Source organism: Dama dama, chromosome 4 (assembly GCF_033118175.1).
Source record: "Dama dama isolate Ldn47 chromosome 4, ASM3311817v1, whole genome shotgun sequence".
Lineage (NCBI taxonomy): Eukaryota > Metazoa > Chordata > Mammalia > Artiodactyla > Cervidae > Dama > Dama dama.
The window spans coordinates 30493407-30505989 of NC_083684.1; the positions used below are offsets into that span (position 1 = coordinate 30493407).

Below are 12583 nucleotides of genomic sequence, written 5' to 3' on the forward strand. Positions count from 1 at the left end.
CCATTTCTACCCACACCCTAGCTCTTGGCAACTGCCATTCTACTTTATGTCTCTATGACTTTACCTACTCCAAGTGAAATAATATAGTCTTTGTCTTTTTGTTACTGGTTTATTTCATTTAGTATAATGTCCTCAAGGTTCATCCAGTTATAGTATATGTCATGATTTCCCTCCTTTTAAAGGCTGAATAATATTCTATGCTCTGTATATACTATATTTGCATATCCATTCATCCATCATGGACACTTGGATTGCTTCTGTAGTTTGAATATTATAAATAATGCTATGTACATGGGTGTAGAAATGTCACTTTGAGACCCTGCTTTCAATTCTTTGGAGTATATATCCAGAAGTGGAATTGCTGGATCATATGGAAATTGTGTTTTTAGTTTTTGAGGCTTCTTCATAAAGAATGAGTTTTTCTACTGCAAAAAAAAAAAGTCATAAGGATTTTTTTAGGGATTGCATTGACTCTGCAGATCTCTTTGAGTAATATTGACATCTTAACAATACTGAGTCTTCCAATCCATGGACATGGAATGTGTTTCCTCTTATTTATGTCTTCTTTAACTTGTTTCAGCTATTTTGTAGTTTTCATTATGCAAGTTTTTCCCTCCTTAGTTAATTTCTAAATTATTTTTATGCTATTAAAAACTGAATTGTTTTTGTAAATTTCTTTTCAGATTTTTCATTGTTAGAGTATAGAAATGTGACTGGTTTCCTATGTGTTGACTTTGTATCCTGTTACTTTGCTGAATTAATTTGTTCACTCTAACAGGGTTTGTTTGTATGTGTGTTTGTGTGTGTATGTGTGTGATCTTTAAGACTGTCTACATATAAATCTTATCTGGGAACAGAGATAATTTAACTTCTTCCTTTTTTATTTGAATGCCTTTTATTTCTCTTTCTTGCCTAGCTACTCTGGCTAGAACTTCCAGTACTATGTCGAATAGAGGTGACAAAAGCAGGCATCCCTGCCTTGTTTATGATCTTAAAGGAAAAGATTTCAGCTCTTTGCCATTGAGTATGATGTTTGCTGTGGGGGTTTTCATATATGGCTTTTACTCTGTTGAAGTACTTTCCTTCTGTTTCTAGTTTGCAAAGTGTTTTTATAATGACAGGGTGTTGAATTTTGTCAAATGTATTTATGCATCAATCGAGATTATCATGATTTTTCTCCTTCATTGTGTTAAAGTGGTGTATTACATTGATTGATTTTCACATGTTGAACCAGTCTTGCGTTCCAGAAATAAATGCTTCTTGGTCATGGTGTTATACTCATTTTAATATGCTGCTAAGGGCTTCCCTGATGGCTCAAGTGGTAAAGAAACTGCCTACAATGCAGGAGACAAAGGAGATGCGGGTTTGATCCCTGGGTCAGGAAGATCCCCCGGAGGAGGACATTGCAACCCACTCCAGTATTCTTGCCTGGAAAATCCCATGGACAGAGAAGCCTGGTGGGCTACAGTCCATAGGGTAGCAAAGAGTGAGATACGTCTGAGCATGCACTTACAGGGAGCTAAGATTCTGCATGCCTCATGGCTAGAGAAACAAAATATAAAGCAGAAGCGGTATTGTAACAAATTCAATAAAGTCTTTAAAAAAAATGGTCCACATCCAAAAAATCTTTTTAAAAATATGTTGATGAAATTGGTTTGCTAGTATTTCGCTAAGAATTTTTACTTGTGGTATCTTTTGCTGGCTTTGGAATTGGGGTAATACTGGCCTCACAGAACACTCATAAAAAGTATTCTTTCCTTTTCAGTTTTTCGGAAGAATTTGAGAAGGATTGGTAGTAGCTCTTTAAATATTTGGTGGAATTTACCAGTGAAGCCATTGGATCCAAAGCTTTTATTTGTTGAGAGATTTTTGACTGATTCAATCTAATTATAGGTCTACTCCGGTTATCTACTTTTCCTTGATTTAGTCTTGGTAAGTTTTATGTTTCTGGGAATTGGCCCATACCATCCATCATTTGTTAGGGTACAATTGTTCACAGTACTCTTATCCTTATTTCTTATTAGTGCAGTAATGTCCCCACCTTCATATCTGATTTTCATAGCTTTCATACTTTCATAGAAAGTATGTTAGTGTTTTGCTCAAGTCTTTACAGGTGCAGGTTGAAAGCTAGAAGAGAACAGGTCTCAGAGGAGCCTGGGTAGAGGTTCCCTTTCTCAGAATTGAGAGGTAATGTATCGAGAGGGTGGGGAGACACTTTCTTTCCTCTCCACCTTTGCTTATTCTATTCCCTTGGCGAGGAAAGAGCTCCCTTCTCTCTCTGCCAGTCTGAGCCCTGTTCATCTCTACAGCTCAGTGAAGGCATCAACCCACCCACCCCCAGGGGAAGGCTCCTTTCAACCCACCAGACTGGGTTAAACTCCCTTAGCATCCTTACATATTACACTGAAATACACTCTTTCTGCACCCACTTTTCATCAGATCATAAGGACTAGGTCTTACACATTTTTGGCATATTGTGAGCACTAATTGTATTGTATGACTGGGCACTGCAACAATCCTAGCTCCACTCTCCTCATGTCTGTCTTTTTTTCATTTTATTTATTTATTTTGGCGGCACTGGGTCTTCATTGCCATGCGCAGACTTTCTCTGGTTGCAGCAAGAGGGGGCTACTCTCTAGCTGCGGTGCTTGGGCTTGGTAGTTGTGGTGTTTAGTTACCCTGGGGCATGTGAAATCTTCCTGAAGCAGGGATCAAACTCATGTCCCCTGCTTTGGCAGGTGGATTTATAACCATCTGAGGACCAGGGAAGTCCTCTGCTTACGTCTTAAACACAGAAGTGGCCTCCCAGCTCCTCTCTGAGGCCTACTGTCCATTCTCCCCCAAAAGGACTAGAGGGATTGTCTACAAAAGTAAACCAGCTCATGTCAGAACTCAGCATCAAACCCTCCAGTGGCTTCCACTTGCATGAGGAATAACTTACACTCTCTCGCTGCAACCTGAAGGATCTACAAAGTCTGGCCCCAGCCAACTGTGAGTCTTACCCCACCTGTGCTCCATCATCTTCTACCAGTCATACCCGCCCCCCTGCTTCTTTCTATTCTTCAAACACCAGGTGTTTCCCCGTGGAACCTTCAGATTTGTTCCCTCTAGTAGGAATGTTCTGCAGCCAAGGCTATGCAAGGCTGACCCTTTCTCATGATTTAAGTTTCAGCTCAGCGATCACCTTCTCAGAAAGGCCCTCTCTGATCACGCAGGCATTGTCTCTCCCGTTACCCTGCTTGTTTCGCCATTGCCTTCCTTACAGACTGGCAGTCATTTATTGTCTTTTATTTCCCCCACCACGGGCTTCCCTAGTGGCTCAACTGGTAAAGAATCCGCCTGCAATGCGGGTGACCTGGGTTCGATCCCTGGGTTGGGAAAGATCCCCTGGAGAAGAGAAAGGCTACCCACTCCAGTATTCTGGCCTGGAGAATTCCATGGACTGTAGCGTCCATGGGGTTGCAAAGAGTCAGACACGACTGAGCGACTTTCATTTCCCCCACCACCTTGAGAACTCCATTAGAGCGGGGACCTTGTCTGTCGTGGTCACCACTGTACCCCCCGTGCCTAGAATAGTGCCTGGCACTTGGATGGTGCTCAATAAAGGGTAAGAAGTCCGCGCAGGCCATTGTGCGACCGCTTTCTTGGCGCCCGAGTTGACTCTAACCACGTAGGAAGGGTGAGGGCAGAGGTCGAGGGAGTGTGGGGAGTGACCGCTCAGTCGAAGGCCCCGCCCCTAGCCCCGCCCGTGTCCGTGTCCGTCTCCACGGGTCTCCATAAAGTTCATTTGGCTGCGCGCCGCGCGGGGGCTTCTGGGAGGGCCGGCCTCGGCCAATCAGGGAGCGCGGACGAGCGGCGCGAGAAGCGGCGGCCGCGTTCTCCAGCCGGGACCTGCGAGGGGGACACGGCTGCTGCTGCGCCAGGTAAGGGTGTTTCTGGCCCCGTCCTTCTGACACGCGGCGTATCCTTGAACCCAGGCCCCCGAGGCTGGGCGGAGCCCGGTCCACATGCTCAGAACCGTGCTGCCCACGCTTCCCGTTCGCCTCATGGCAGCCGGCACGCCTCACGCCGGCTACACAGCGCCCTGTCGAACCGCCCCTTATTACAGCGTCGGGATGCGCCGGCGGACTGCCTTCTATCTGCCCTCCTTCCGAACACCGAGCCGCGGGCTCCTGGCGCCCCTCCTGTCCCACCCTAGCGCTCTGCAGGCGCGCCACGCCCCCACGTCCACCCCTGCCCTGCGAGTCCACCCTCGTCTGTATCGATGCCCCTCCCCGCCACCTCACTCTTCCAGATTACGTTCCTGACCGCGCCCTGCCAGTTCGCTCGCCCCTCAGAGATGGATTGACCCTGTCGGGAGGCTTTGCCCTCCCAGGAGAGGGACAACCCTGTGAGCCGTGGCCTATCTCCTCCGTTTGCATCCAGCAGAATGCTCCTTCCCGTGCAGGCATATGCTAGTGATTAGAACCTGGACGTGGCCCTCACTTTCTCTGGGCCCACAGCACCCCATCTTTTACAAAGGCAATACCTACATTTACTGGGTCTCGTTTTTGAAAAATTACTGGGACCGCAAGGGTCTTTGTTCAAAGTTTGGACGACCCATTGGCAGAGTTGGTCGTGGTTTGCCCCTCTGCCGGTTGTGAGAAGGAGGTTTTGTTTTGACCAAAATGTCTTTCAGCAAGGGTCACCTTTCTGTTCTCTTTGGAGGGTGAGAGGGTGTCCTTAGGCATCGTATCTGTTCTTTTCAGTCGTTATTCTTTGTGAATTTGTGTTTGGGACATTTTTATTTTTCATTCCTGGTGATGTCACTCGAGGCTATCATTGTAAATACCTGTTTATTAGGCTAACAGATCCCACCTGAATATCTCCAGCCTGGGCCTCTCCCTTCACCTATGTGCAGCTGCCTACTTACTGTCTCCACTGGGATGGTTGGTAGGGAACTGAGACTGAACATATCAGGACAGGGCTAGCAGGCTCCATTCCACCTCTCTTCCCAGACTGCTCTTCTTGCTATTTTTTTCTCTTCTCAGTAACGTAAAAGACTCTGACAACAACCTTTGAGTTATCCTTGACTGCTTTTTCACATCCAGTGCCTTTGGCCCAGTCACCATCACCTCTCTCCTGGATTATTGAAATAGTCTCCCATCTATTCTCCTGGCTTCTGCCCTAACCCCTGTTTTCAGCACAGCAGATTAAAAGGATCCCTGTAAGTCAGATCATAAAACCGTCCAGTGGGTCCCCATCTCATTTTAAGATAAACTCTTGGGAATCTTCTAGTGGTCCAGTGGTTGGGACTCGAGTCTCAGGCCCAGGTTCCATCCTTGGTCTGGGAACTAGGATCCCACAGGCTGTGCTGCATGACCAAAAAACAAAAAGAAAAAACAAACAAATGATGAAGTCCTTACAGGGAGCTATAATCTGACCCACTGTTACTTTCTCACTTTAGTTTCTGCTCCCTGCTCTTTGCACATGGCAGACTTTCTTCAGCCTCAGAACCTTTGGGCTTGCAATTCAGTATTCGCATGGTTTGCTCCCTCATTTCTCTCAGATTTTTATTTGCGAGTCATCTAGTGAGACTTTTCCCACTTCCTATCTTCCTTTATTGATTTTGTTGTTGTTATATTTTTCTTGTTTATCTTATGTATGTATTGTTTATTTTTCCCCTTGGGAACATGAAGGGGGAATTTTTATGTTTTGTTCCTTGCTGTCTCCAGCACCTAGACCTGCCACACAGTATGTGCTCAGCACATAGGAAATAAGGCCATGTTCCTGACACCGATAAAGGTTTGGGGATCCAGTGGTGACTGAGATAGGCCTGCACTCACTGAGGTGCTGTTTCTGTGGGGCGCAGCACCGGTGGTGAGCCCACAGGGATAGCATGTGGTGGCAGGGCCCTTTTAAAAAGAGGACAAGGATATCTGAACAGAGACCTGATTGAAATCTGAGAGGGTAATATCTAGGGCAAGCGCATTCCTGGAGGGAAACAGCCAGTGCAAATACCCTGAGGTGGGAATATTGGAGATTCAAGATAGTGAACTTGAGTGTCTGCACCTGCTTCCTGACGGACTGCAGGAGAAAATAAGGTAGAAAGAAAGATATGCCACTGAGAGGGAGGGGTCAGAGCTAAGATCCGGAGGTGAGGACCTGAGGTACAGGTCCTCAGAGAACTGGCCACTTTGATTCGGCAGACATTGATTTGGTACCTTTTTTGTGCCAAACCTAGCAACTGAAGATTCAGAGCTGAGTGGTCTGTGGACCTTACCCCACCAGAATTCTCCATGTGGAGAAGGAGACAGACTTGGGAAGAGATCATGACCGTTTTTCCAGCTGTCCAGGGAAGAATAGTAATCGAAGGTTCAGAATCGTGAGGGAGCAGTTTGAAGTAGTTAGGACTGTCCCAGCCCACTTTTCAAGATACCTAAGAGTGTGACAGGGTAGGTTTGTGTTCTAGCAGAGTGTGCACCTGTGTGTCCTGGGGTATGAAGGGAGGGAACAGCATGAGGCACCCCAAGGAGTAGTGAACTGCTGGGGTATCTATGAGTGGCGGGCAGTAAGAGATGACGGTGAGGGTGGCTGTACCCGTTCTTTGGAGGACACCTCAGTTGGCCATGTCAGAGCCTGAGCATTTCTTCCTGCAGGGTATGGAAGGTGGCCTTGAGTGGGTCAAGTGTAAAGGTAGAGGAGCATTTCAGAAGGAATTAACCTCTCTGGCCAAGGGGAGGATGGGTTAGAGGAACGAGAAGGCTTAGATTGTTGAGGTGATCAGGAGAAAAGAATGAGGTTAGAGAGACTGGAAATGGAGGAGGAGGAGGTGGTGATGGTGGCAGTTGCAGTGGCAGCTAGGAAGCGGGGAGAAGTGAAGCATTTGGGATAATGTGTAGCTTGAGGCACCCACTGGTCAGCCAGGTATAGATGTCAGGTGGACACTTGGAAATATTGGCCCAGGGAGAGAGCTCGGCTAGACATAGAGATATGGAAGTCACCTTTGTGTTGACAGATGAGGCTCCTTGCCTGGGCCTGGATAGACCACCGAGGTCCTTGGATTGATTTCCTGGGGAAAGGCAACATTGAACTTCCTGATACTGCCTGTTCAAGAGTGTGTGTGTGTTTCTCTTGGATGAACACGTGTATGTGAGCGGATTCAGAGAGGTCTGTAGCCATCTGGAAGGCTAATGGCCACTGGTGGGAATTGTAGTTGAAGGCTTTTTTTTTTTTTTTTTTAAATAGGCAAAGCTCCAGAATACTTTAAATTTTAAGCTGTTTGGGAGAGAAGGAATCTAGATATTAATAGACAATAACAAGGCAAATGAGAATGAAGTTAGCAGGGTGGTGGACTAACAGGTCCTAATGCCTGTCCTCCCATAGAAACAAATAAACAACTAGATGTTGATGAAAAATAGCTCTGTGAAAGCTCCAGAATGAAATAAGGAGGCTACAGAAACCCTGTGGAGCCTAGAAACAGACTGTTGGCCATATGGAAACGTGCTGTGCTACAAGTAGATAAATGGGGTCGAGAGGGATTTAGATGTGGGGAGATCGGCATGGAGGAGCACCGTTTGGCGGTGGGACTTGAATTGGTGGTAAGGGTAGCTGATGTTTGAGTGGTTATTGTGTGGCAGGTGAGGAAGGTACAGCTGTGTTTCCACTTCGTAGGCGAGGCGCAGAAGGAGTGGTTAACTACCCAAAGTCACCCAAGAGGGTACAGTTCCTAGCTGGATCTGGGGGTGGTGGAGGGTGAGTAGATGTTCCTGGCTGTGAAAAATGGGGCACTAGCACAGAGCAGGGAGTGGGTGAAGATGGTCAGAGGCAGAGTGGATCACATTGCTCATACACAGGGTTTCTGCAAAAACAGTGCCTCATCTGGAGCCCAGGAATCAGATATATTGAGGGCTCTTGTGCAGGAGCAACAGAGGGAAAGTGATGGTGGAAAGACGGACACGGTCGCTGTGAGCAAGTGATAGGCATTGGGAGGGGCTGGGACTGGCATCCAGCAAGAACTTGGGCTTAAAGGGTGGGAAGTCTGGCCAAGAGCGATGGTGATGAAGATGGAAGCAACAGTTAGACTAGCTTTCTTGTGGTAATGATCTCACAATATGTATGTCTATCACATCATCACATTGTGTGCCTTAAAATGATACAAGATGATGTATCAGTTACATATCAGTAAAGCTGGAAAAAGAAAAAAGCAACAGAAGACACTGGAAAAATATAGTATCCCTTGCTGTCTAATCTGTTTAGGTAATGAGGGATTTGGAGGGATGTCATGTCATCTAAATCTGTAATGCTGGTTTTCTGAGATTTTGTTAGGGAGTAGCAATAGTTTGGATAATGAGGAATACCTCCCTGCTGTCTCTCAAAAGTGTATCTGCATCTGTTTTGTTTTCTGAGTCTGAAGAGTGGAGAATACCTATAAACAAACACTCCATACCCAGATGCAAGGAGAAGGGTGAGTTAGAACCTGAGAGAGCAGCCAGAGTATGGTGGGGGGCTTGGGAAGGCGGCCGGCGGCAGCGGCGGTGCAGAACTGCATTTGGAGATGCGGGGCGTGACGGCCATGGGCCTGAGTGGAAGTGCGCAGGCAGTGCCTCGGCGCTCCTGGGCTGGAGTGTGAGCGCGTGCAAGAAGCAGGTGGGGGTGTGGGTTTGATGTTCATCGCCATCGAGGAGGCAGGGGCAGTGATGAGGCAAACACTGAGGCAGAGTTCAGAGCAGTTTTAAGATAAACAAGTTATTAAAAATTAGAAAGGGTCACATTCAGTTATGGAAAAGAATTCAGATTGTCAGAGGGCATGAAGTGAAAAGTAGAAATCTCCCAAATCTTAGCTTTGCTCTCTTTCTCAAGGTAATGCTAAGTTTCTTGCTAGGTCTTCTAAATACTCTCTGTGCACAAGCCTTAATATATATATATTATATATACAGTAAATATATATTTAGTATAGCTTATGAACTTTTACATATTTACTCAATCTTGTGGCCATCACCCATTTTGAAATATAGAATGTTTCCAATACCCTGATGTCTTCTCCTGGGCTGCTCTGTAAACTACCATGGCCTGAGTGGTGTAAACAACAGAGTTCCAGCTCTGGAGGCTGGAAATCTGAGACTGGGTGCCACATGGTAGGTTCTGGTGAGGGCCCTTTCTCTTCCTGGCTTGTAGCTGGCCACCATCTCAAGTGTGCTCACGTGTACTTTCCTGGGTGAATGTGTGTGGAGTGAGGATAGGAGATGGGGGAAGCAGCTTTCTGGTGTCTCTTTTTAGTAGTGTACTAGTCCCATCCTGAGGACCCACTCTTCATGCCCTCCTCTAAACCTAATTACCTCCCAGAGACCACTTCTCAAGATATTTTCATGTTAGGACTTCAGCATAATGACTTCTATGGGCTTCCCTGATAGCTCAGTTGGTAAAGAAGCCACCTGCAATGCAGGATACCTAAATTCAATCCCTGGGTTGGGAAGATCCCCTGGAGAAGGGAAAGGCTACCCACTCCAGTATTCTGGCCTGGAGAATTCCATGGTCTTTATAGTCCATAGTTGTCGCAAAGAGTTGGACACGACTGAGCGACTTTCACAGTGACTTTTGGAGGGACACGTTTCAGTCTGCGGTAACAGGAAAGTTCTGTTGTCCTTCCTCCCAATCATTCCCTGTTCCCCTTAAACGCCTGCCTCCCCCACACCAATAACCAGTGTTCTGATTTCTAGCACCATAGATGAGTTTTTTCTGGTCTTAAAATCCATGGAAATGGAATCATGAGATATGTCCTTTTGGTATGTGGCTGCTGTAGTTCCTTTTATCCCCGTTGTTCCATGTAGCTGTGGTTTGATCTTTTCCAGTGCTGTGTGGTACACCGGGCTATGAATATACCATCATGAAAAACTCAAATGGCATAATTCTGTACTGTCCAGTGTTTTAAGATTATTTGGGGCAGGGTGGGAAGGGGACTCAGACTTTTGTTAGAATCTGGTAACATCTGTAGTGCTTTTCTTGTATATTTTTTTAAGATGCATGCATATATTTCCAGAGGTTCCTGGTGCCTTTGATGCTAGTGTCATGGCCCTCAGGACAAGAGCCTTCCTTAGTTTCCTACAAGGTTTCTCAGCTTTGACACTGTTGATATTTTAGGATGAATAATTCTTTGTTGTGGGAGCTGTGCTGTGCATTGTAGGATGTTTAGCAGCACCCCTGGCCTCGGCCATCTAGATGTCAGTGGCACGTGGTCTCTCTTTCTCTCAGTTGTGGCAACCAGAAATGCCTCTCGATAGTGCCAGAACTCCCCAGAGGGCAAAGCCGCCCCCAGCTGGGAACCCTTAGTTTAGAGAGGAGAGCTAAAGCCTTTTTGGGGTAGACTTGGTGATCTGCCCTGGTTTATGTTCCCAAGATTCTACGTAGATACTTTTCATCACCACTGAGTTGGGGCTGCTCCTTCCAAGGACACGTTCATTGGGTTTCAGTCAGTTCCGTTGCTCAGGCATGTCCTACTCTTTGCAGCCCCATGATCGGCAGCACACCAGGCTTCCCTGTCCATCACCAACTCCTGGAGCTTGCTCAAATTCACGTCCATCAAGTCAGGGACACCATCCAACCATCTCATCCTCTATTGAGTTTAGAGACAATTAAAATATCCCACATCTGTAGTTTCTTCTTAGTGGGCAGGACCTTAGAAATCAGCTGAGCCAACCCCTTCATCTCACTGGTGGTGAAGCTGGGATCCAGAGTTGAGGAAGGGCAGATCCCAGGGTCAGAGGGCTGATGTGGGGCAAAGCCAGGATGGGGTCCACATTCTACCCCAGGCCATCCACTGTGAGAGTTTGTCAGAAAGTGGGCTGTGTGGATACTTGGTTTCTGCTTCTCTTTGCACCTTGAAATGAAATAATACAAGTGTTATTTTATGTATCAGGAAAGCTAACACTACACACTCCTGACCAAGTCATCTAGGCCTATACTTGTACTGAATCACCAGGTCTTTCATTTCTCTTCTGTCTAGGGTAATTTGTTTTAATTCTTTATTTTCTCCAATGTCTACCTTCTGAATAATGATTAGGTCTAACTCTTTTCTTAGTTTCACAAGACTATAAAAAAGTATCTGAAAACACTTTTTAAAAATCATTTTTTTCCTAGTCTTCTAGAAGTGTCTGAAACAATAGTATCTGTTAGGGTGTAATTTTCTTTTGGTTATTGTTGTAATTGACAGCTGACAGATACAGCATAAAGTGGAATGCTATTGTCATTTAACCATAGTTTATATATTCAGAAGAAGAGTGGAGAACAGGGCCAGTCTTCAACTTTTGACACTTCCTGTGAGGCTTTCCTCCTTAATCTTGGTGTTGAACATTGAACATTTTTCTTGTGTTTTAATCCTACTACAGTCTAATTAATAAGAAGGTTTGAGGGCAAGATTTCCGCTTCAAATTCAATGCTAAATTTCTTTTGAGTCACACTTTCATTGTGGAAATTTGGGTTTATAATTAAAACCATATTTGATAGTGGGGAATTTAAAAATGGTACATGTAAAAATTGTGCTGTCTCCCAGAAGTTCTTACTGAATGATATGAAGCTGTGGTTAAATAAGTCATAATTTAGTATCATATATTTACTAGATTTTTTTGAAGCAGAGATGTTTATAATTGACAAAATATTGCCAAACTGGCAACTTTGGAAAGAAGCTAAAATACCATTTTATGATGACGTAAATCACAAGAGTTAATAAAAATACTTCCTGTGTGTCATCGGCTCCTTGAAATAGGTAGGCATTGTCCTCTCCCCTTTAGAGACAAGGAAATTGTGGGGGAGATTGGGATTCTATCCCAGGGTAGGTCAGCCCACCTTTAGCTAGTAAGTGAACCTTCTAGATTTGAACCAGGTATGTGGGCTCAAAGTTCAGTCTTCTCCTGTTTACATGTTTTCTTTCCTGTTTTCTCCAATTCCTTTTAAAATATTTTTTTATTACTGTCAAAACTTCTAAAAGTAATCAAAAGAAGTAATAACATTGTTAGTTGTATATTTTAAAGAAAAAAGGTATAAACTGCAGCATCAGTTATTTCCCCTCATGTATATGAAATCCTCCTCTGACAACATCCAGAAAATGTATAGCAGTGCTAAATGTGCGTTTATTAAATTGCAGGATCTTTGTAGTTGGAAGAGAGAATGTTTGGGTATATGGTAAAATTAGAATTTCACAGTGAGTGGGAATAAAGTATTGTTTGAGTACTTTGACATTCTGCAGGGAAAGTAGCTGGTATCATCTCCCCGTGCACCTCAGTGAATTGAGAGTCCTTAACGCTGAAGAAAAAATGGCTGGCCTCGTCTTTATCCTTTCATCTCTTTCTCAGCCCTTGGTGTTTCTTGGATAGCTAGGCTGTTTGGATTGTGGGTGATAAGGAGAAGGAAAAGCTCACTGGGGTTGTTCAGTATGTTGCAATATCTGAACAGGGCAGTGAGCCCTCACTAGCATTCTATGCGGTAGGTCAGAACACATTCTGTGTGTCTTTACTGGACACATTTCATCATTTACAAAACAGATTTCTTCTCCCAGATGTACTCTCCAAATGAACAGCTTAAAAGAGGGAAGGGAAATGACAACAGGCCG

At 45.1% G+C, this 12583-nt stretch overlaps 1 protein-coding gene across 1 annotated transcript in view; it reads left to right on the forward strand.

The window, feature by feature from the left end:
• The first annotated feature begins 3821 nt into the window (after positions 1–3821).
• NUP93 (nucleoporin 93) overlaps positions 3822–12583 on the forward strand; it is a 104800-nt gene continuing 96038 nt past the window's right edge. Inside the window, exon 1 of the mRNA XM_061138552.1 lies at positions 3822–3923. The gene's annotated coding sequence lies outside the window, so the exon portion shown is untranslated. The remainder of the gene's footprint in view (positions 3924–12583) is intronic.